The 21220-nt window shown below is 45.9% G+C and overlaps 1 non-coding gene across 1 annotated transcript; it reads right to left on the bottom strand.

Annotated features, from left to right (window-relative positions):
- Positions 1 to 20836: 20836 nt before the first annotated feature.
- Positions 20837 to 20911, bottom strand: Trnav-aac (transfer RNA valine (anticodon AAC)). The gene has a single exon. It is a non-coding gene; the product is annotated as a tRNA-Val (tRNA).
- Between the last annotated feature and the right edge of the window lie 309 nt (positions 20912 to 21220).

Consider the following 21220-nt stretch of genomic DNA (forward strand, 5'->3'; position numbering starts at 1 on the left):
ACCACCCAGCCCTGGGTCTCTCTTTTCACTTCTGGTGTTGCCAGAAGATCCTCAGCAATCCTTGGCTTGTGTGGATGCTTCACTCTTAACCCTCCTCTGAGGCCTTGTCCCTAGAGCCTCATACTGTCTACGCCCTGTGCTTGTCTCTCTTTACACCTCTTCTCCTCTCCTAAGAACCCCAGTGACACAGGATGTGGGGCACACCCTGTTCTAGTGTGGCCTGTCTTAAACTCCTTGCATCTGCTACAATCCCGTCTCCAGATAAGGTCACATTATGAGCTGCAGGGGTTAAGAGTTTGTGATGTCTGCTTGAGCTGCCATAACAAAATACAGATTGTCCAGCCTTTATCCAAAATGCTTGGGACCACAGTGTTTTGGATTTTTTTCTTTTAATTTTGAAATATTTGTATATACATAATGAAATATCCTAACCCAAGTCTAAACACAGAATTCATTCACATTTCACATATACCTATAATTTGACCTAAATATAATCTTACACATAAACCTCCTCTTTAGCACATGAAACAAGGTGTCATGGTGTGGAATTCACCACTCGTAGAGTTATATCAGCATTTTTAAACTTTCAGATTTTGGAGCATTTCTGATTTGAGATTTTGGGATTGGAGGTGCTCGACCTATACCAGACCGGGTGGATTAGGTCACAGATATTTATTTTCTCAGTTCTGGAGGCTGGAAGCCCAGGGTCAAAACTCTGGCAGGGCTGGTTTCTAGCCTGGGCCCTTTTCCCAGATTGCAAAAGGCCACCTTCTCACTGTGTCCTCATGGAACAGAGTGAGCTCCCTGGTGTCTCTTCATAAGGGCAATAATCTCACCACGAGGGCCCAGCCTTTATCACCTCCTCTAAAGCAAATCACTCACTGAGCAAGGTGGCACACACCTGTAATCCCACTCAGGAGGCTGAGGCAGGACAATCGAAAGTCCAAGGCCAGCCCGGGCAACTTAATGAGGCTCTTAAGCAACTTAGCAAGATCCTGTCTCAAAATTAATAAAAATTAAAAAGGTCTGGGGATGTAGCTCAGTGGTAGGGCACTTCTAGGTTCCATCTGCAATACCAAAAATCTAAGCAATCAAATTTTCCCCAGGGGGTGCTTGCCTGTCATCCCAACTACTCAAGAGGCAGAAGAATGGCAAGTTCAAGTTCGAGGCCAGCCTGAGCAACTTAGCCAGACCCTATCTCAAAATATAAGATTTGGGGGATTTAGCTCAGTGGTCCTCCCCATTGGAGCGGGGGAGGGGAGAAGACAACTCACAGAGGGTCATTTCACTCTCCCTGGCTTAGAAAACAGAGCTGGTGACTGGCAGGGATCTTTCAGAGGATACTGGCCGCTCAGTGTGGTCCTTTGATTGGAAACCTGGCTGGGACTCAGGCCAGCTAGGCTCCTGGGCTCCAGTATCACGGCCACAGACTGGTTTAGCAGGAACTGCCCTTTGCCCCGCTGGAGTCGTTCAGCAAGTCCTGCGTGCCCAGGAGACACCCTCTCGTTTCCACCCTTAATGGCAGTCCCTGTCCTCTGCCTGAGCCCTGGATCACCGGCCAGGGCTGAAGGCCTTTGCAAAGGGGCTCTCTTTGGCTCTCTCCCTTCTCCAGCTCTCCACTGCCCCCACCCCGGGGTTTTAAGTAGGCACCAGCCTTTGTTTGGAAACACTGTGCCCCACCTCCATTAATAATACATAGAGAGAGCCCATCTCCAAGGAACTCCAAGTGCTTCACAGGCATTATCTAATTAGCCCTGGCCACATCCCGGTGAGGTTTAGCAAAAGGCTCCGCTCCAGCAAAACCATCAGGGAAAACATCTCACTGAATCAGAGCTGCTAAGGGACAGGGGGCGTCCTCAGGGCTCTCTGTAAGGGCAAAAGGCACAGCGCTTATCCAGGAGGGCAGGTGCCTCTCTGAGGGAGAGGCAGCCTTACCAGGGACCAGCAATGACATCTGACACAGCAAGAATGGATGCTGATAGGTCAACAAATACGTGAGCTTCTGAAATCATCCCAAGGAGGGCAAGAGGGAGTTGCGCTGAAATGCAAGGACCCCAGTTTCCAGCCAGAGCACCTAGGTGGGGGTGCGATTGAAATGCACTAGCTCTGCATCTGAGGCAAGGGCTTTTGGAGCGTCCGTTTTCTTAATTATAAAAATGGTGATCAGCTTGGAGTGTAGCTCAGTGAAAGCACGTGTGAGGCCTTGGGTTCAATCCCCAGCATGCACACGTAGACACACACCAAAAAGATACTGAATTCAATTTTTTAAAATCAATACTATTTATCATGCAGGGTCTTCTGTGGTTCAATGAAATAATGCACATGAAGTATATTTATGTCTGCAACTGCTGTATATTATTTAAGAGTTATGTTTGGGGCTGGGGTTTGGCTCAGTGGCAGAGTGCTTACCTAGCACGTGTAAGGCACTGGGTTGGATCCTCAGCACCACATGAAAAACAAATAAATAAAATAAAGGTACTGTGTCCATCTACAACTAAAAGTATATTTTTTAAAATGTTATGTTTAAAGAGTTATTTTAACACAGCCAGGTGCGGTGGTGCTTGTCTGTAATCCCAGTGACCCAGTAGGCAGAGGCAGGAGGATTGCAAGTTCAAGGCCAACCTGGGTAACATAGCAAGACTCTGTCTCAAAATAAAATAAAAAAGAAATAAAAAGGACTGGGGATGTAACTCAGTGGTAGAGTGCCCCTGGGTTTACTCCCTTGTACCACAAAAAGGGGGGGAAAGAAGAAGAAGAAGGAGAAGAAAGAAAAAGAAAAAAAAAGAAAGAAAGAAAGGTCACTTTGGTATCACTTTAAGTCTTTGACTGCTTCTGCTTATATAGAACTACTGGAGATCAACCTTCTCATCTCTGGAATGAGCTCTGGGAAGGCAATTACTGACCCTGACCTTGACCTCTTCCCACCACTCAGTCCTCATACTGCTATTACAAAATGCAGATAAATGATAGAGATTTCACATTAGTGTCATATCCTTATATGTGATAGATGTTTTACTTCCATCAAGATTTTGATAATGAAAACTTTTTTTTTTTTAATCAAACCCCAAGGCCTGGCTTCACACATGCCCCTGAGCTACAATGCCCACCCTATAAACTTTCCAAACTCTACAAGAGGAGCAGGTGGCCTGGGGCATGGTATAATGGCATAGATGCCTTCCTGGAAGTCCTGGGATCTGGATTCTGCTCAGGACTTTGCTACTGTGATGGTTAATTCCAGGTTTCAATTTGACTGGAGCACAGACAACCCAGATTAAACATTATTTCTGGGTGTGTCTGTGAACGTGTTTCTGGGTAAGATTAGCACCTGAATCAGCAGACTGACCCATGGGCCTTGTCCAACATGGAGGGCCTGAATTCTTTTCCTGCATGAGCTGGGATAGCTCATCTCCTCTTCAGCTCTTGAAATGGCCTTATACCATCAGCTCCTCAAGCTCTCACGCCCTTGAATTCTTGCTTTGTCCGACATGGTGGCTGGCCCCTGATTCATCTCCCCACTAGTCCCAGGCACAAGGGAGGTCTAAGCTCCAGCCCTCTCTGACTTACGCATGCTTATTTGACTGGCTTCCACCAATGAAATGTGGGCCCAGGGCTGTGTCATTTCCAAATGGAAACCCCCAACTGCCGGTGCTAGTCTCTCCAGTTTCTATAGTGAAAGTGTATACTGAGACAGAGCCTCTATCACCTGCTTCCAGGAGTGACAATCATGAGCTAAACTTTCCTGGTGGCTTGCAACAAACATGAGCAAGGGGCTGAGGTGGACCGTGTGCTTAGCATGTTCAAGGCCCTGCATTCAATCCTCAGCACACCACTGCCTCAAGGAAAAGATCATGAGCAGAAGTATCTTTATTGTTTTGAACTATGGAGATATTGGATTTGTTTATTACTGCAGCAGAACCTATTCTCTCCTGACTGATACCCTACCCAGAATTTCCTGGTAGAGTCTTAAGTAGGACTAAATCTATCCCAGCACTAAATTATAGAATTGTAGGACTCGACCTACATCCTGCTTGGCATAGATCAATCAGAATGATGCCATCCCTCTGCCAGAGTGATTGGTTTAAGCATGGATAATAATCTCAGCCCAAGCCAAGTAACTCCTAGTATTTGCTTAGAGTAGTTCAGAAATGAGCCAATCAAGGTGAAAGTTCCCGTGGTTCAACTCTTAAAGAAAGCAGGGCTTTTTCCCCAATCCTGGGTGGGAGTGAACCTCTGGTGCTGCAGGCACCATCTTGCAAATGAAGGAATTTGCCTGAGGACAGAGGTGAACCAAGAGCAAAGGCAAGATCAGCAAATCGTAGACACAGTGAGCCTTGTCTGCTGTCCACAGTCTGCCCTGAAGTCAGCTGGCAAATCTTCCTGATTCTCAAAGCCAGTTTGAAAATTGTTATTTAATTTAAAAACAAAAGGGGGGGGAATGCAGATCAGGGGTAGAACACTTGTGTACTCCATTCAAGGCCCTGGATTAGATCCCCAGCGACACACACACACACACACACACACACACACACACACACACCCTTAAACACTCACTCCTCAGAATAGTAACCCAGAGACATGGCAACATAGATCTACATAGATCAGTGTCCTGTCTTTCGTGGGCATAAATTGTCGACTTTGGTTAGGTTGCAGATATGTCTGAGAAAGGCAGCAGACTTGAATTTTAGAAAGAGAACGGACTTAAGGAAACATCTGGTCTGTCTCTTTTTGTCGCCGAGGGACAAAGGCACAGAAGGGTAAAGTCACTAACACGGGGCATTATGCAGCCTTGGTTTCCTACTGACCTCTGATCCCATCAGCCGTTAAATTGTGCCATGCCAGAGTTGCCAAAGTTGCTGTGGGGATTAAAACAGATAACATACCCGGGCACCTAGCACAGTGGCTGGCACCATGCTGATAATCAACAATAGCTGACTGCTTTTTATCAGTCACTCACATGTTAGTAATGAAGAGGTGGGTGGGGCTATAAATAACTGAAATTCTCCTTATCAGTTATTATACTGCGAGAATTCACCCAGAGCAGAGAGAGAGCCAGGACCTTGAGCTTGACCCAGTAACCAGGCCAAGGCTGCCACAGAGGGGGGTCGATTCTGAGTCCCACGGGGCGGTCCCGAGTGTGGTCGCTCAGGAGTGAGTACACCCAGCACCGTCAGCCTCTGAGTGAACCGTCACAAGAGCCTGCACCCATAACCGTGCCCTAAGAGTCCAGGAATTCTCTATGAAGCTGAGAGAGGTTGGTTGGCTGAAATTCTAGAGACTCGGGGGCACTAGCTCCCCGCACTGGGCTCCCCTGCAGCAGGACATACTGTTGAGGGAGAATCTGGAGGACAATCCTGACCTTCTCAGAAATATCGAGTGGGGATTCCTCAGGGGGCCGGAGATCCTGGTGAACCTGTGGGCACAGGAGCCTGTGACCTTTGAATGTCTCTGTCACAGGGACTTCGTGTCTACCATGAGGGGCAGAAGCTGCACAGCAGCAGGCCACAGGGTGCAGGCTCTGTCTTCCTGTTGCCAGTCCCTGATTTAATGAACAGCAGGGGGAGAGGACATGCAGGATTCAGCACAGAAGGAGGAGGACGCCCAGGCCACCAAAAACAACTTGTGATCGTGAATCATTTTATTAAGTCTGTGGAGATTGCTCTTTTGGGGGGGAGAGGGGTGTATTCTAATATTCTCAAGTCCTGGATTAAATGAAATGACAAACATAAACCACACCCATCCTCTTGTGACATGAAATGAGCACCAAGTGAACGGCACCCATCTTTCTCCGCTTCTCTTCAAGGCGTGACGTGAATCTCCCCTGGAAATCAGCTGGACCCCGTACCAACGCGTCACTCAAAATGCACAGGTTTGGGTGACCTTCTAGAAGTTGCCCAGCTGCTTCTTCACTAGATCCTTCTAAGCTCATCTCTCATTTTTCTTCATTTATAAACTGGAGGTGATACAACGTCTACCCTACCCTACACACTCCCAGCGTTGTCTGTGAGGATTAAGTACGATCATGACAAAGGAAAGGCCTTATCAGATGCTAAAGGCCTCCATATTTTTTTTTCCAGTACTAGGGATGGAGCCCAGGCCCCCACACATGCTAGGGAAGTGCTCTCCCGCTGAGCTTCACCCCCAGCCCATAATTGTTATTATCCCAACAGTTCTCTTGAATTGGTAGAAGCAGCTGACAAAGCTCCTTCCAAATGAAGCCGAGAGCTCTTGTCCCCACCCCCTCAAAGAACTCGGCTGCGGGAGCCCCCTCTCTAACAAACACATTTTTTTTTTAAGAGACAAATTCATGGGATTTATCTGATCGCCACTTTGTTCAAGCAAATCATTTTTCCAATCTATATTCAGTAGCAGCTGCGGCAACTGCAAAATGACTTACTCTTCCTAACACTTTGCTTCGGCGACAGGAAGGAAATTAGACAAACTGGAAGGGGGCGCTCCATATTTCATTCCATGCTCTATGAAAACCTCAAATGCAATAATCCTTTGCAATTGTTCTAAGTGTCAGATGGGCCAGAGGGTCAGCGGAGTGAAGGAAGTAGCAAAGCCAGTGATCACAGCTCCGGAGAATTACCAAGTAGAAGATGCAGAATACAGGCACAGGGACACAGGTCAAGGCCACCACCTTGTGTGCCACCCACATCCACACTCAGGCACCCACTGTCTGCTCTTGGCAAAGATTCTGACAGGAGTCATTTGAATCTCAAGGTGAATATAAGGTACTCACTTGCCTCTATCTATGAGAACTTCCATCATCACTATTTAAATCCTTCAGTGCAGGATTCAAGGCCCTGAATGGTGAGGAAGGCCTCCAGGACCTGGCCTCCGCTTGCTTCCCTGCCAGTTCACCCTGCTCGACTGCCTCTGTGCTGCAGTCACCGAGATGTGCCAGGCATATGGCTGATGATTGACAGTTCTGCATCGTGACTGTGGCGGTGGTTCCATGAAACCGCCCAGGTGATAAAATTGCACACACATGGGGCTGAGGGTGTAGCTCCGTGGCAGAGGGCTTGTCTAGCCTGTGTGAGGGCCCGAGTTTGACCCCTGGCACTACACACAAAAAGAATCACACACACATGCACACGCCGGCACGCATGTCAGTGCAGGTGTGACTAATGAAGGCTGAATAAGCTCTGCATATTGCACCAACATCAAGTTCAAGGGGTCAATGTACCACAATTATGCAAGATGCTAACAAGCAGTGGGAAGGGGGGCCGATGGGTGCGGGGGGATACGTGTGAGTGTAATCTTTTTCCGATTTCCTGTGACTCTATCATTATTTCAAAATAAAAATATTAAAATAAAATGTGCCTCGTGTCTTTGTCTCTTTCTTGAGAACATGACCATTCTCCTATATCCCTTCCTTCTATTCAAAATCAGCTCACTCAGCCAGGCATAGTGGTACACCCCTGCAGTCCCAGCTACTCCTGAGGCTGAGGCAGGAGGATCCCTTGAGCTCATGAGTTTGAGACCAGCCTGAGAAACATATCAAGACCCCATTTCCCCCCCAAAAAAAAAAAATTAGCCTCCTCGTCATTTCCCAGCACAAAGTAGGTACTCAATAAATGTTTGCTGAAAGGCAAACAACAAATCAACAAGTCCCGTGATAAAGAAAGGCTGTTGCATTAATACACCAAATAATTTAGCAGTTAAAAGCATGCACTTGAGGTTGGGGAATGTAGCTTGCCTCAAATGTACCAGGCCCTGAATTCAGTCCCCAGCACCATCAAAAATAAAAGGCCTGCACCTGGAATCAGGCTCTTGGGATGAAACCCCAGTTCTGTACTCCGAGGTTCTGCCAGCTTAGTTTCCCCATTTAGGGAAGAGCACTAACACAGCAGGATTGTCACAGGATCCAGTGGGTTGAACAAAGTGCTTGAAACTTTGCCTGGACCTAAAGGAAGCTTTCAAAATTAGGTTTGTTATCTCCAGGATCCCTTTTCTGACTTGTCTCCAACCAGCTCCCTGTCCCCTACCCTCCCCCTCTGTACCCTATGCTGCCCCAACCTCTGCCAGCCCATCTCACCCACCAGGGGCCTGGTTACCTACTGCTGCATCACAAGCCACCCCCAAACTAAGGGCTTTAAACACTGACACCAGCTAGGGATGCGGCTCAGTGGTAGAAAGTTTGTCTCACAGGGACCAGGGTTCGATTGCTAGCAACACACACACACACACACACACAAGTAACAGGGAAACTTTTATGTTATGCATATTTTACCAAAATTTTAAAAAGTGTAATGTAACTCTCAGTTTCCCAGGGGCTATCTTTTCACCCGTCTTCTGACCCAGTCCCACACAACTGAATGATCAGGCACCATCCGAGTGGAAGGACTCAAGTCCAGGGGCAAGAGCAATGTGATATGGACAGGCTTCTGAAGCCAGAGAGGTCAGCACGTCCACGCTGTCCCCAAAGCACACCTTGTCCAGCCTCCTTGTGACAGCACTCCTCAGGAACCGCCGCTGCTTGCCTACTAGCTCAAGTTCCACCTCCTCAGGCCAGAACCCAAGACCCTCCCACCGGCCCCAGTGCAGCTTCCCAACTTCCTCTCTCCACCCATCTGGACAGTCTGCTCCAACCGCCCAGCCTGTTGAATATCCTGTTCTCCAAAGACACCTGGCCGTCATTCTGGACTGCATCCTCTGCCTACCTCGAATCTTTTTCTGCCTAGTTGCTTTTATGGAGGGATGATTGCCGCAGGACCCCACCCATGGTCAGGTTAGGGTCTGCCTGCCACCTGGACCTCCCGCTTAGGTGGAGTCCAGGGTCCTGCCTGCTTTCAAAATCCAACCAGCCTCAGCTGCCCAGGGGAGCTGAGCCTGACACTGCAGCCTGCCACTGCTCCCGCTCAGGGTGAGGCACGTCCTCTGGGAACCGTCTCTCTGGCCTCACCCTGGGTGCCGTTCCCTTTATTCCTGGGTTATACAATAGATCTACTGGCGTTGTTAATTAGATTCTGAAGATTAAAGCTCTAAGGAACTTGAAGAGATTATTTTGTTCAACTCCCTTAATTTGTAGTGAGGAAACCAGGCCTAAGCAATCAGTTGCCCAAGGTCCCAGCACTCATTAGTGCCGGAGGAAGGGAGCAGGAACCATGTCCTGATTTCTTCTCCATTTTCTTCCCATACTCCACGTTGCCTCTAGTTAACAGCTTTAAACACATTCATTAGCCTTGCTGCCCCCACCAGTCCGGAAGCTATCCGTGGAAGGGCAGGCAGTGACCAGCCCCTGTGTCACTTGTGTGCCCACATGCCCAGCATCATACTCACAGGTCCATGTTGAAACCATCAACACGTCCCTGGCTCATCCCCTGCCCACTGGGGCCGGCAATTTCTCACAACACTTTCTTTCTTTTTCTTCTCTTTTCTTTTTTCCAGCAGTTTCTTCAAGGGTAAAATATTTCTGGGCTGGGACGTAGCTGCGTGGTAGAATGCTTACCTGGCATGCATGAGGTCCTGTGTTTGATCCCCAGCACCACCCATAAATTCATAAAAATAATTTCGATTCAGAATAGCTTCCTTATGAGTTTTCTAAGAGCGCATTAGGCAAAACGAAACAAAAGGAGGTGGGTAATATGCTGAAGAAACTTGGCCAATTTCTGCAACCTCAGAAGCATGCTCCATTTACTTCTTGGGCCTAAACCGTGGTCCCGCCATAAATTGAACCAGACACACTTGCCCTAATTTTATCTCAACTTTGCAGGCAGATTGTAACCCAAGGTTGGTTTAGTTCATCTATTTCCTAGTCCATTAATCCATTGCTCTTGCCGTCTCGGCCTTGTGGGCGTTCTTTCAGATGGAACTTACACAGGCTGCTTCCTCCCCCACATAGCTCTTAAAAGAAGAAGAAAGAAAAAAGAAAAGAAAGCAAACACAGCTTCCATCTCTGCCCTTAAAGAAACAGCCCCCTTCCAGGGCTCCCAGCCTCTATTTACGGCCGTTCTTTTGCAGACGGCTCATCACTGAGGGCCGGCCCAGCTCTCCTCTGCAGAAAGCAGCTCGTCTTTCTGGGAATCTGTTCCTTACTTGGCCTAATGGATCCTGTCAGGGGCAGGATGTGGCTTTTGCTATCACAGACCAAAAAACCCAGGAGAAATGGCTGCAGCAACGGGAGGCGGGGACCTCCCTCTGGCCTATCCGCACGGGGGTAGCCGGACAGAAAAGAAACTCTGGAAAGTTCTGAAGGCAGAATAACTTGGGAGAGGTCAAATTAGGGAGAGAGAGGCTCCGATTCATCGTTACCGGAGCCGCTTGCAAATTTATTTAAAACTCGGGTGGAAACGCACACCCAGAAACAAGTGTCATTCATCAACTTAAAACACCAACAAAGGTAAACACTGCCACAAACTCAGGGAAAGAAAGGGAGAAGAAAGAGGGGTGATCGCTCTAGATATCAAGCAAATCAAATTACCCCGAAGGCCCTGCCAGACACACGCATTCATCAGCAGTTATCCTGGCCGCACACCTGTACAGAGAGGAGCCTGGTGCTCCCGGGACTTCAGCTGACAGAGTGGGCAAGCAGGAGGACCGGCAGGCAGGCCTCAGGGAGCCACATGGCACCCCCAGTTCTCCCAGGCCAGGTGGAGCGGGTCTGGATTCAGGCAAGGCCGTCAGTCCAGCCAAGTTACTTCCCTCTGCCTTCCCCCACCTTTTTTTTTTTTTTTTTTTAGCACCCACAGAGCTGGACAAACCTGCTGAGCCACAGGCCAAGCAACTCTCCCTGGGAGAGAGGAAGGCAAGTCCAGGGGAAAGCAGGCTGAACCCCAAATCCACATGGGGCTGCTCTTCTCCTCTCATGGGGGAGCTAGGGTAGAGTGGGGACAAAGAGAGCCTCTGACTTGGTTTCCTGTGCCGCACAGGCTTTATCCACCCACCCGTGGGTCCCCAGGCCCGGTCACAGGCTGAAGCCTCCTCACTCCACAAGCCCCAGAGCAGCTCAGCCATCCGGGCTGGGAGCTATTTGCACTTGATGAGCAATTTCAAGTGGAAACCATCTGGGTGTGAGCTGTGTGAATGGCAGAGTGCTCTTAGAGGGAACAAATGATTTATTATCGGGGGCCTCTACAAAGTCTCACTCAAAAAGGGAGGGAGCGTCTCCCCCCACCCTTATCATTAACACCTTGCAGGGGTAGATACATTTGGTCTCTTAAGCCAACCTGGAAGGGAGTCACAGCTAATCAAGCAGCCAGCTCAGCCCTTCCAGCCCCTCTCTGAGTACAACAATATGTACGAACTGGCAAAACGGACCGCAGACCACTTTGATGTGAAACAAAGAGAAAAGGCCCCCAAATAGTGTAAAATGTGTATCTCCATTTAACTCTTCCACGTCCTCCTTGGAGAAAAAAATTAAGACACGTGCGCAGCTGGACTGTACGCTGGGGGCAGCTAAGTGGAGAACAATTATCATTTCAGACACTTAGACCCAAGTACAGTGGTACTTCCTAGCAAAAGGGAATGGCCAGTCTCTCATCTTCTAAATTACTTGCTCTGATTAAGCATGACCTCACTCATTCAGTCCTGTCTTTTGAGCAGTTGCAGGGAGAGAGGCTGCAAGAGGTCTATGTTCAGCATCTCATTTAATCCTTGCAACAACCCCTGAGACCCATATTATTATCCTACTTTGAAGATGGAGAATCAGACAGAGAGGCTAAGGGACCTGCCTAATCTGTCCCAGTCTATAACGTGGCTCCATACTCAGGTCCCTGAAATTCCAAAGCTTCCCAGGAATTTAAAGCTCTGATGGTTTGTTTCTATTTCCATGAATGAATACAACCAGGCCTCCTTTGCTCAAGAGTGGGATGTTCTGTACAAATAAACACTGCAGATATGGAAACCAATCCTTGGAACGTCATATCTTTTTAAATTTGTAATTCATTTGAGAAGGAATTTTTCTAATACATAAAAAGAGACAGAACGAAGAACATAGAAGTAAAACCAGGGCTGGGTGTGGCTAAGTGGTACAGCACATGTCTGCTATGCATGAGACCCTGCGCTCCAAGCCCAGCATCACAAAAACAAAAGTAAAAACATAAGGTATTGACATATATAGTATCCTACTCCCTACTTCCCCTCAGTGATACGGGTTCAGGACATGTCGCCCCCCCAAATATGACAACTTGGCATGTGAGAAAACAGCAGGAACTAGGAGGTCACACTCTTCCTGCCCTCCCTCAGCTTCCTCCCCTGAAGCAGGTCTTCAGACCCTCCTGTGAGAGGTGCCTCCCTACTCCCCCGAGAAAAGGAGCATCCTCACCTCTGAAGCCTGGGGACACAGCAGAATCTGGCTTTCCTAAGTTCCCCCAGTTTATTATCATTACCTGGATCTTTTTGTCTACTTCTAATCAGACCTAAGCATAAAAATACACAGGCTGGGCTGAGGGTGTAACTCTGTGGTAGAGCACTCGCCTAGCATACTCATGAGGCACTGGGTTCGATCCTCAGCACCACATAAAAATAAATAAATAAATGAATAAATAAATAAAGGTATTGTGTCTGTCTACAACTAATATATACACACACACACACACACACAAGTGTCCCTCTTTCTTTGGATCTTCATTTCTGCAGATCCTTATGTCACCTAACACATAGTAAAAACATTTGTATGCTTTTTCTCTTGTTAATCTGTCTTTTGTTACAGGGGACCCAGGCATGAACCAGGCAATGGAGGAGAAAAAAATTTTTTTTCAATCCCTATAGTGATAAATGCAAAAATTACCTCCAAAGCAAAGCAAAAATTTTTTTACTAAACCTATTAATTTTTTTTTTCAAACCAAAAGGTGAGCCATGGTAAACTGAGAGATGTCACTCACTTTGCTCTTCCTTATTGCTCTAGGGCTTCATTTTAATTTATACTAGAGTTGTGCTAGATACTTAAGTTTCAGACCGAGTATTGTGCTCCAAGAGAAAGCACATGTTTTTGTTTTGTTTTGGTTTGGTTTTTGGATACCAAGAATTGAACTCAGGGGCACTCCACCACTGAGCCACACCCCCAGCCCTATTTTGTACTTTATTGAGAGATAGGGTCTCACTGAATTGCTTAGCACCTCGCTGTTGCTAAGGCTGACTTTGAACCCATGATCCTCCTGCCTCAGCCTCCAGAGCTGCTGGGGTTACAGGTATGCACCACCACACTTGGCCAACACAGTGTAACATTTACAATAAAATGTAAGGATCGCCTACATTACTTTGTGGCATTCAAACTGTGTGTCAATAGGCCTGAAAAATGGGACATCTTTGGAGTGAGGAAGAACTGACTCAGCTCTGCCACTTACTAGCCAAGTTGCACTGGACTCTTAACACCCAGCCTCGGCTTCCCTTCTCTGTAACATGGGACTAAGGATCCCTCCTTCACGGGGCTGTGGTGAAGAGTCGTCTACCTGTACTGGATGGTAACTAAATGAACAGATGTGTGCTTTGTCTGCACTTACAACGGCACCTTGGCCTCCTACCCTCTTACACTGTCAAGTTGGACTTTATTGAAACACTGATTGCTAAACCATAAAATTCACGGTGAAATAGATCTGTTCTGGACACCATTTTTAAGGACTATGGTAATTACCAAGTGCCCAGAGAAACTCCCTGTGAGTTGGTGCTGCAGCAAGAGACAATATTAGAATAAAGCTACCATGCAGAGAATTAATGTGCGTTGAGTGGCCAATTAAATATATGTGCTTGATATGTCCACATGCCTTATCTCACTCAATTAATGGAATAGCCTCATGAGGCTGGTATTATCCCCATTGTACAGAGAGATTCAATAGCCCCTGTGGTCACAGAACCAAGAGCTGGCAAAGCCGGGGTTCATATTCTGATCTCACTGACGCCAAAGTCCCTTCTTTATATATTGTTTTGTATTGATACCTGTTTTCATAATCAGCGGAGATACTGAAGTTGTAATAATGGTACCCAGAACATTATTATTTAAGGCTGGACAATTTCAAGGAAGTTTTTCAACAGTTTACGATCCGTGGATGAGTGATTCTGAATATTACCGGTGAAATGCAATTTCTCTCTCCATCTGTCTTCCTCTTTCTGTCTCTCTCTGACCCCTCCCCACACACACTTGATAGTGTTCCCATCAATGAAACGATGAGGTTGTAAATTCAAGAAGTTTGTTCAAACTTCCGTATTTCATTGCATAATTGTTTCAGATTTTATACCAAATTTTTTCACCATGTGAAGCTCCAAAAAAAAAAAATTGTGCCAGTATTACTTAAAAATAATTTATTACTAAGCTATCTTTGGGACAAGACCAGGATGCATAGAATACTCATGAATATATGTTAAAATTGCATAGTCCAAATGGACACATATCATTTCTTCCTCACAGGTTAACGAACATTTTTCCAGTCTGGGGAAAAAAAGGGCTGAGATTGTAGTTCAGTGGTAGAGCGCTTGCCTTGTATTTGTGAGGTCCTGGGTTCAATCCTCAGCACCACATAAAAATAAGTAAATAAAAATTATGATATTTTTAAAAAAGTTAATACATTAAGGGTTGCTGATTTGTACATTGTAGTTGATACATTACACTTGAAAAAATTTACTACAGCATTGCAAAGCATGGATTTACAAAATTCAACCTTCAGTGTTCAAAGATTCTGCACTACTACCCTTGGTTTCACTATCTGATGTGCGTCCTCTATACCACTCATGAAAGATCTGGTGGCACGTGCCTGTGTTCTGGGACTTGGAAGACTGAGACAGGAGGCCAGCCTCGGCAACCTAGCAAGATTGTCTCAAAAAAAAACAAAAACAAAAAAGGGGCTGGGGATGTGGCTCAAGCGGTAGCGCGCTCGCCTGGCATGCGTGCGGCCCGGGTTCGATCCTCAGCACCACATACAAACAAAGATGTTGTGTCCGCCGAGAACTAAAAAATAAATATTAAAAAATTCTCTCTCTCTCTCTCTCTCTCTCTCTCTCTCTCTCTCTCTCTCTCTCTCTCTCTCTCCTCTCTCACTCTCTCTTTAAAAAAAAAAAAAAAAAAAAGGCTAGGGATGTAGCTCAGTGGTAAAGCATCCATGGGTTCAATCCCAAGTGTCCAGAAAAAAAAAAAAGTGTGTTTACCATTAGTACTGCAGTACTCAAAACAAATCATGCAAGTCGGAGCATTGGGAAATATGCTGACAATGAAACCGTGCTGAGAATTCTAGGCTCAGGGCTCCCAGGACATCAGAAGACAGATGCACATCCATGTGCCTCAGGTAAACACATGGATGCTCTGTGCATCTTTTAAGCAGCACGAGGCGCAGAATTATACCAGGCGACTATCATGGACTGTAGGTTATAAACCAATTTTTGGACTAAAAAAACAGGGTGTGCAGATTATGTGCTGGCGACGATAATTCAGAAATATATGAGAGTTTTACAATTTTCTTTTTTTCTTCTATCAAATGAACTTGATGGAGAGAAGGGGGGAGAGGACAACGGGAGGGAAGTGGGAAGCCACACCCTGACCCTCAAGACTTTACCCTTGGGCTCTGCACTGAAAACACTGACCTAAAGCTGAGTAGGGCTTGCTCCTTGCTGAAGGGTTTTAAGCCAGTTTCCAAACCAGTGTGCCAAGGTCAAGGGGCAGAACCAGCCCCAGATCCTCCAAACCTCAGGGGAGCCACAGAGTGACCAGAGTCCCTACCCTGTTGCCTCCATCCACGAGCAGCCCATTTACCATTTCCTGTGTGTGGAAAGATTAGGGAGCTCTGCTGGAGGCAGGGAGGGGGTGCAACGTGGAGCAGAAGAACCATTTAACAAAGGCATGGATCCTACGGAGCACTCCTCCAAAGATCCATGGTGTCCAAATAGGTCACTAAAAGCCCTAGAGAACAGGCCAGAATCTAGATCTGGAAGTGTCACTTGGTCCCCTGTATGTCCCTCTTGAAGAAGGAGCTCACATTGCAGAATCCTCTACTAACCTCCTGCTCAGAAAACTACTTCATTGCCGGGCGCGGTGGCACATGCCTGATATCCCAGCGGCTCCGGAGGCTGAGGCAGGAGGATTGTGAGTTCAAAGCCAGCCTCAGCAATGGCAAGGTGCTAGGCAACTCAATGAGAGCCTGGCTCTAAATAAAATACAAAAATAAGGCTGGGGATGTAGCTCAGCGGTCAAGTGTCCCTGGGTTCAATCCCTGGTACCAAAAAAAAAATAAAAAATAAACACTTCATTGTGAAGTTGCCACTCCAAGGAATAAGTGTGGCAGCATTTGTGGCATAGCTGTGGAGGGAGGGGGTGCTGGGGATTGAACCCAGGGCTCTCCACTGAGCTACACCCCAGTCCTTATTATTTTTTATTTTGAGACAGGATCTTGCTAAGTTGCCCAGCCTGGCCTCAGCCTCCCGATGAGCTGGGGTTTCAAGTGTGCACCACCACGCCAAGGGCTCCAATTGAGAGTTTTACAATTTTCTTTTATCTTCTATCAGATGAACTTGATGGAGAGAAGGGGGAAGAGGACAACGGGAGGGAAGTGGGAAGCCACTTGTCTTTTGGGTTTTTCTGTTTGGGTTTTTCAGTGCTGGGAATTGAACACAGGTTCTTGCACACACTAAGCACAGCCCCCCACCACTGAGCTGCCCCTCCAGCCCCTCTTTCTTCATTGGAAAGTGACCTAGTGGGCACCCAACCACCCTGATGGAACCGCAGCTTGGCTGACAACCTCACCTGATTCTCAGCTGCTCCACACTCACAGCTCACACTCACAGTCCCGCCTAATAGACCAGGCAGGGTCATGGCTGTGGCTGGTGCAGGCTGCTCAGCCCATTCCTGGAAGCTACAGCACCCCTAGCTCCTTCTGCAGGAAGCCCAGGGCCTTTCCAGGAGGAGCAGCTGCAATGGGAAATAAGTACAAGACCTGACTTGGGGTTTCATCATCAGACCATAAATATCTACCCTTCAAACAGCCATTTCTAAGGTCTGGGGTTGTGGCTCAGGGGAAGAGCACTTGCCTAGCATGTGTGAGGCCCTGGGTTCAATCCTCAGCACCACATATGAATAAACAAAGTTAAAAATCCATTGGCAACTAAAAGATATTAAAAAAAAAAAAAAGGTGCTTCTCCAATAAGCAGGTTACTTAACTGTCTGCATCTGGGCCTCAGTTTCCTCTTCTGCCAAATAAGAATACCAACATCCACACTCAAGGGCAGTGTGATAATTAAATGACAAACTCATGTCAAGTGTGTGACACAGGATAACCACTCAGCTCTTCCCTGTCTGGCTTCTGTGCCCTGCTCCATTCGCTCCCTAGTGGGAGTTCTCAGACGTAGAAAGACTGACACTGAGAAGACTAGCAGGCAACAAATCCTACACAAGAAGGGGTCCAGTTCAAGGTCACAGGTTTTTCCTGGAATGGGTCCCTACTAGGCAGAGGTAAAACATTTCCATAAAAAGAAGACTTGCGCTAAACCCTGAGCCACTAACCCTGTAGTTCTCAAGCAAACAGGGATTCCGGAATGTGAATCTAAGAATTTTGACATATATATTTTTTAACTCTACAAATTAAAATGAGATTAACATCATTCATGAGAGCACGTGAGCTATCCCCACACATGCCAATGAATAATTTGCTCCTTTTGGAGAGGACTCCATTGTAGACAGTTGTTAAGCAGAAATTAGAGAAGGCCACAGAAATTACAGAAGGCCATTTGTTTTGTTTTGTTTTGTTTTTAATATTTATTTTTTAGTTCTCGGCGGACACAACATCTTTGTTGGTATGTGGTGCTGAGGATGGAACCCGGGCCGCACGCATGCCAGGCGAGCGCGCTACCGCTGAGCCACATCCCCAGCCCTAGCCATTTGTTTTGGACAAGGCTCCTGCTGGGCCCCAGCAGACCAGGCTAAAAATCAAAATGGAGTCACTCTCCCTAAAGTTCCACATCACCAAACTGTAGAAATAATGGCCAAATTTCCCAAACAGCGTAGTTTCAGTTGGCATGAAAATCAAGTTCCCTCTGTCCTAATCCTTCTATAAAAATGTAACTTAGCTGGGTGTGGTGATGCACACCTGTAATCCCAGTGGCTCGGGAGGCTGAGGCAGGAAGATTTCAAGTTCAAAGCCAGCCTCAGCAAAAGGAAGGTGGTAAGCAACTCAGTGAGACACTGTCTCTAAATAAAATACAAAACAGGGCTGGGGATAGGGCTCAGTGGTCGAGTGACCCTGAGCTCATTCCTCTGTACCCCACCCCCAAAATGTAACCTAAAGCAACCTGATGCTAACCAATTAGTTATTTTTCTACTATTTGATCTTTCTGTACTGGTCTTACAAGAAATGTGACTTTGAAAAGACCAATCCATGTTGTATACCTGTAATCCCAGCGACTCGGGGAGGCTGAGGCAGGAGGATGGATTAAAAGGTCCAGTCCATGGGCTGGGGATGTGGCTCAAGCGGTAGCTCGTTTGCCTGGCATGCGTGCGGCCCGGGTTCGATCCTCAGCACCACATACAAACAGAGATGTTGTGTCCGCCAAAAACTAAAAAATAAATATTAAAAATTCTCTCTGTCTCTCTCTCACCTCTCTCTTTAAAAAAAAAAAAAAAAAAAAAAAAAGGTCCAGTCCAGACAGGGCAATTTAGCAGAACCCTAATCTCAAAATAAAATGAAAAAGGCTGGGGAAAGTAGCTCAGGGGTAGAGTCCCCCATGCATTCAATCCCCAGTACTGGGAGGGAAAGAAAAAGTCTTAAAATTTTGTTCTTTGTTGTAACACAGCAAAGTAGAAGTCTGGGACCCAGAAGTGGATTATGGTTAACACTGAATGCTCATTTGAAAAACTGCCAATTGGACTGGCATTCACTGTTTTAACTCTGTGCATATGTGCCCAGATCTTCCCGAACCACTGAAACTAACATTTATACTATGCAAGTCTCAAGAAAAGTAAAAGGGTCCATTCTCTTTGACCATTCTACCTCCAGGACTTCATAATTCAGTGGCTCAAGCAGAAACCTGGTCACTGTTAGGTCAGCACATTGCTGCAGCTGGGAAAGGTGACAGAGCCCCGCTCTCTGGCCCTGCCACACATGGGAGCATGTGGCCACCAAGAAGGGCATTTTTTGAAATCCATGTAATGGATTATTATTTAAAAATCCTAGAATTTATTAATTGAAAAGAGAGCAAAATATTAAATGCAAGTATGGCTACAACTCGAGTTTTGAAAACTTGAAATAAATATACTAGAAGGAACTATACCAACTGGTCAATAGTGATTTTCATCTTTTAACTTCTTCTAAACTTTTTGTATTTTAAAAATTAAAGTATTACTAACACCCAGTGAAGCGCTCAAGCTTGGTTTTTTGTTTTAACCTTGCAGTGCTGGGAACTGAACCCAGGGCCTCACACATGCCATGCAAGTGCTCTACCACTGCATGACGTATCCCCAGGCCCCAAGTGCAGGAGCCTTTAGTGGACAGTCCATGAGTTTTGATCAAGATATGCAACAGTATCCCAAAGCAAGTCCTCTGGTGCCCCTTTCTTAGTAGACCCTGATGCAACTACAATTCTGTTTTCTTGGAATCATTTTGTGTGTTTTGCTTTTTTTGTTTGTTTATTTTTTTCTAGTACTAGGGATTGAACCCAGGATCACTCTACCATTAAGCTACAGCCCCAGCCCTTTTTATTATTATTATTATTATTATTATTATTACTATTATTATTATTAATTTCACTAAGTTGCTCAGACTGTCCTGGAACTTGCAATCCTCCTGCCTCAGTCTCGGGAGTCACTACAGTTACAGGTACATGTCACCATGCCCAGCTCTTGTCTGGTATCTAGCTTCATATAAATGTCTATTCTTCACCTTCAAGTTGTAATTTTTGTGCATGGCTTCATTCACTCAAAATGATGTTTCTGCTTTTCATTTGTGGTACAGAGGATCAAACCCAGTCCTTGCACATGCTAGCAAGCACTGTGCTACCAAACTACACGCCAGCCCTTTTTTTTTAATTTATATTAATTTTTTTTCCTGTTCTGAGGATCAAACCCAGGAACTTGAGCATGTTAGGCAAGCACTTTACCACTGAGCTACATCCCCTGTTTTTACTACTTTTGAGAAAGTGTCTTACTTAATTGCGCAGGCAAGCCTCAAACTTGTGATTCCTCTTTCTCAGCCTCCTGAGTCACTGGGATGATAGGCATGTACCACCATGCCTGGTTCACAATTCATTCATAAATCGAAGAGCTTTCTACTGTCATGTATAACTGATTAGGACTAATTAAAAAAAAATTTTTTTTTAAAGATTTATTCATGCCAGGCGTGGTGGCCAATGCCTGTAATCCCAGCGGCTTGGGAGGCTGACGCAGGAAGATTGCAAGTTTGAGGCCAGCCTCAGCAACTAAAAGAGGACCTAAGCAACTTAGCAAGACCCTGTCTCAAAAATAAATAAGCAAAAAGGGCTCAAGATGTGGCTCAGTGGCCAACTACCCCTAGGTTCAATCTTTAATATGAAGAAATAAAAAGATTTGTCGGAGTCATTGGATTCCTTTTTGTTGCTGGGTAGCATTCCATTCTATGGACAGAACAAGAAATTTTTTTAATATTTATTTTTTAGTTGTAGTTCGACATAATATCTTTATTTTATTTATTTATTTTTATGTGATGCTGAGGATCAAACCCAGGGCTTCACATGGGCTAGGCAAATGCTCTACTACTGAGCCACAACCCCAGCCCCAAAACAAATTGTTTTTATCTGTTCACCCATTGATGGACATTTGTGCTCCTTCCAATGCTTTGTTAATCAGAATGAAACTGCAGTGGACATTCTTGTAGTTTTGTTTCTTTTTTTAATTGGTGATTGTAGCTATTATTATTATTATTATTATTATTATTTCTGTTATTTTTGGCAGTGCTGGGGATTGAACCCAGGGCCTCATGCATGTTAAGCAAGTGCTCTGCCACTGAACTACACCCCAGCCTATTATTTTCCTAATAAATGCCCAAGAGAATTGCTGAAGTTTAAGGTATACATGAGTACGTGTATGTGGATGAAAATCCAGTAATTTCTTAAGCTGCTTGTATTACATTATGCCCCCCATCAACTACCTGTGATATATGAAAATTTCTGTTGTTTAACTGTTCAGCATTTGGTATTTTTGCCTTTGTAACTGTGGCCATTTTAGTGGCCTTGTGCCAACGCCCTACTGATTTTAATTTGCATTTCCCCATAAGTAACATAGCATTTGTCCAATGCCTCTTTCATATTTAGCCCTATCTTAGTATGTTTT

The sequence above is a fragment of the Urocitellus parryii genome, chromosome 8 (genome assembly GCF_045843805.1).
Source record: "Urocitellus parryii isolate mUroPar1 chromosome 8, mUroPar1.hap1, whole genome shotgun sequence".
Lineage (NCBI taxonomy): Eukaryota > Metazoa > Chordata > Mammalia > Rodentia > Sciuridae > Urocitellus > Urocitellus parryii.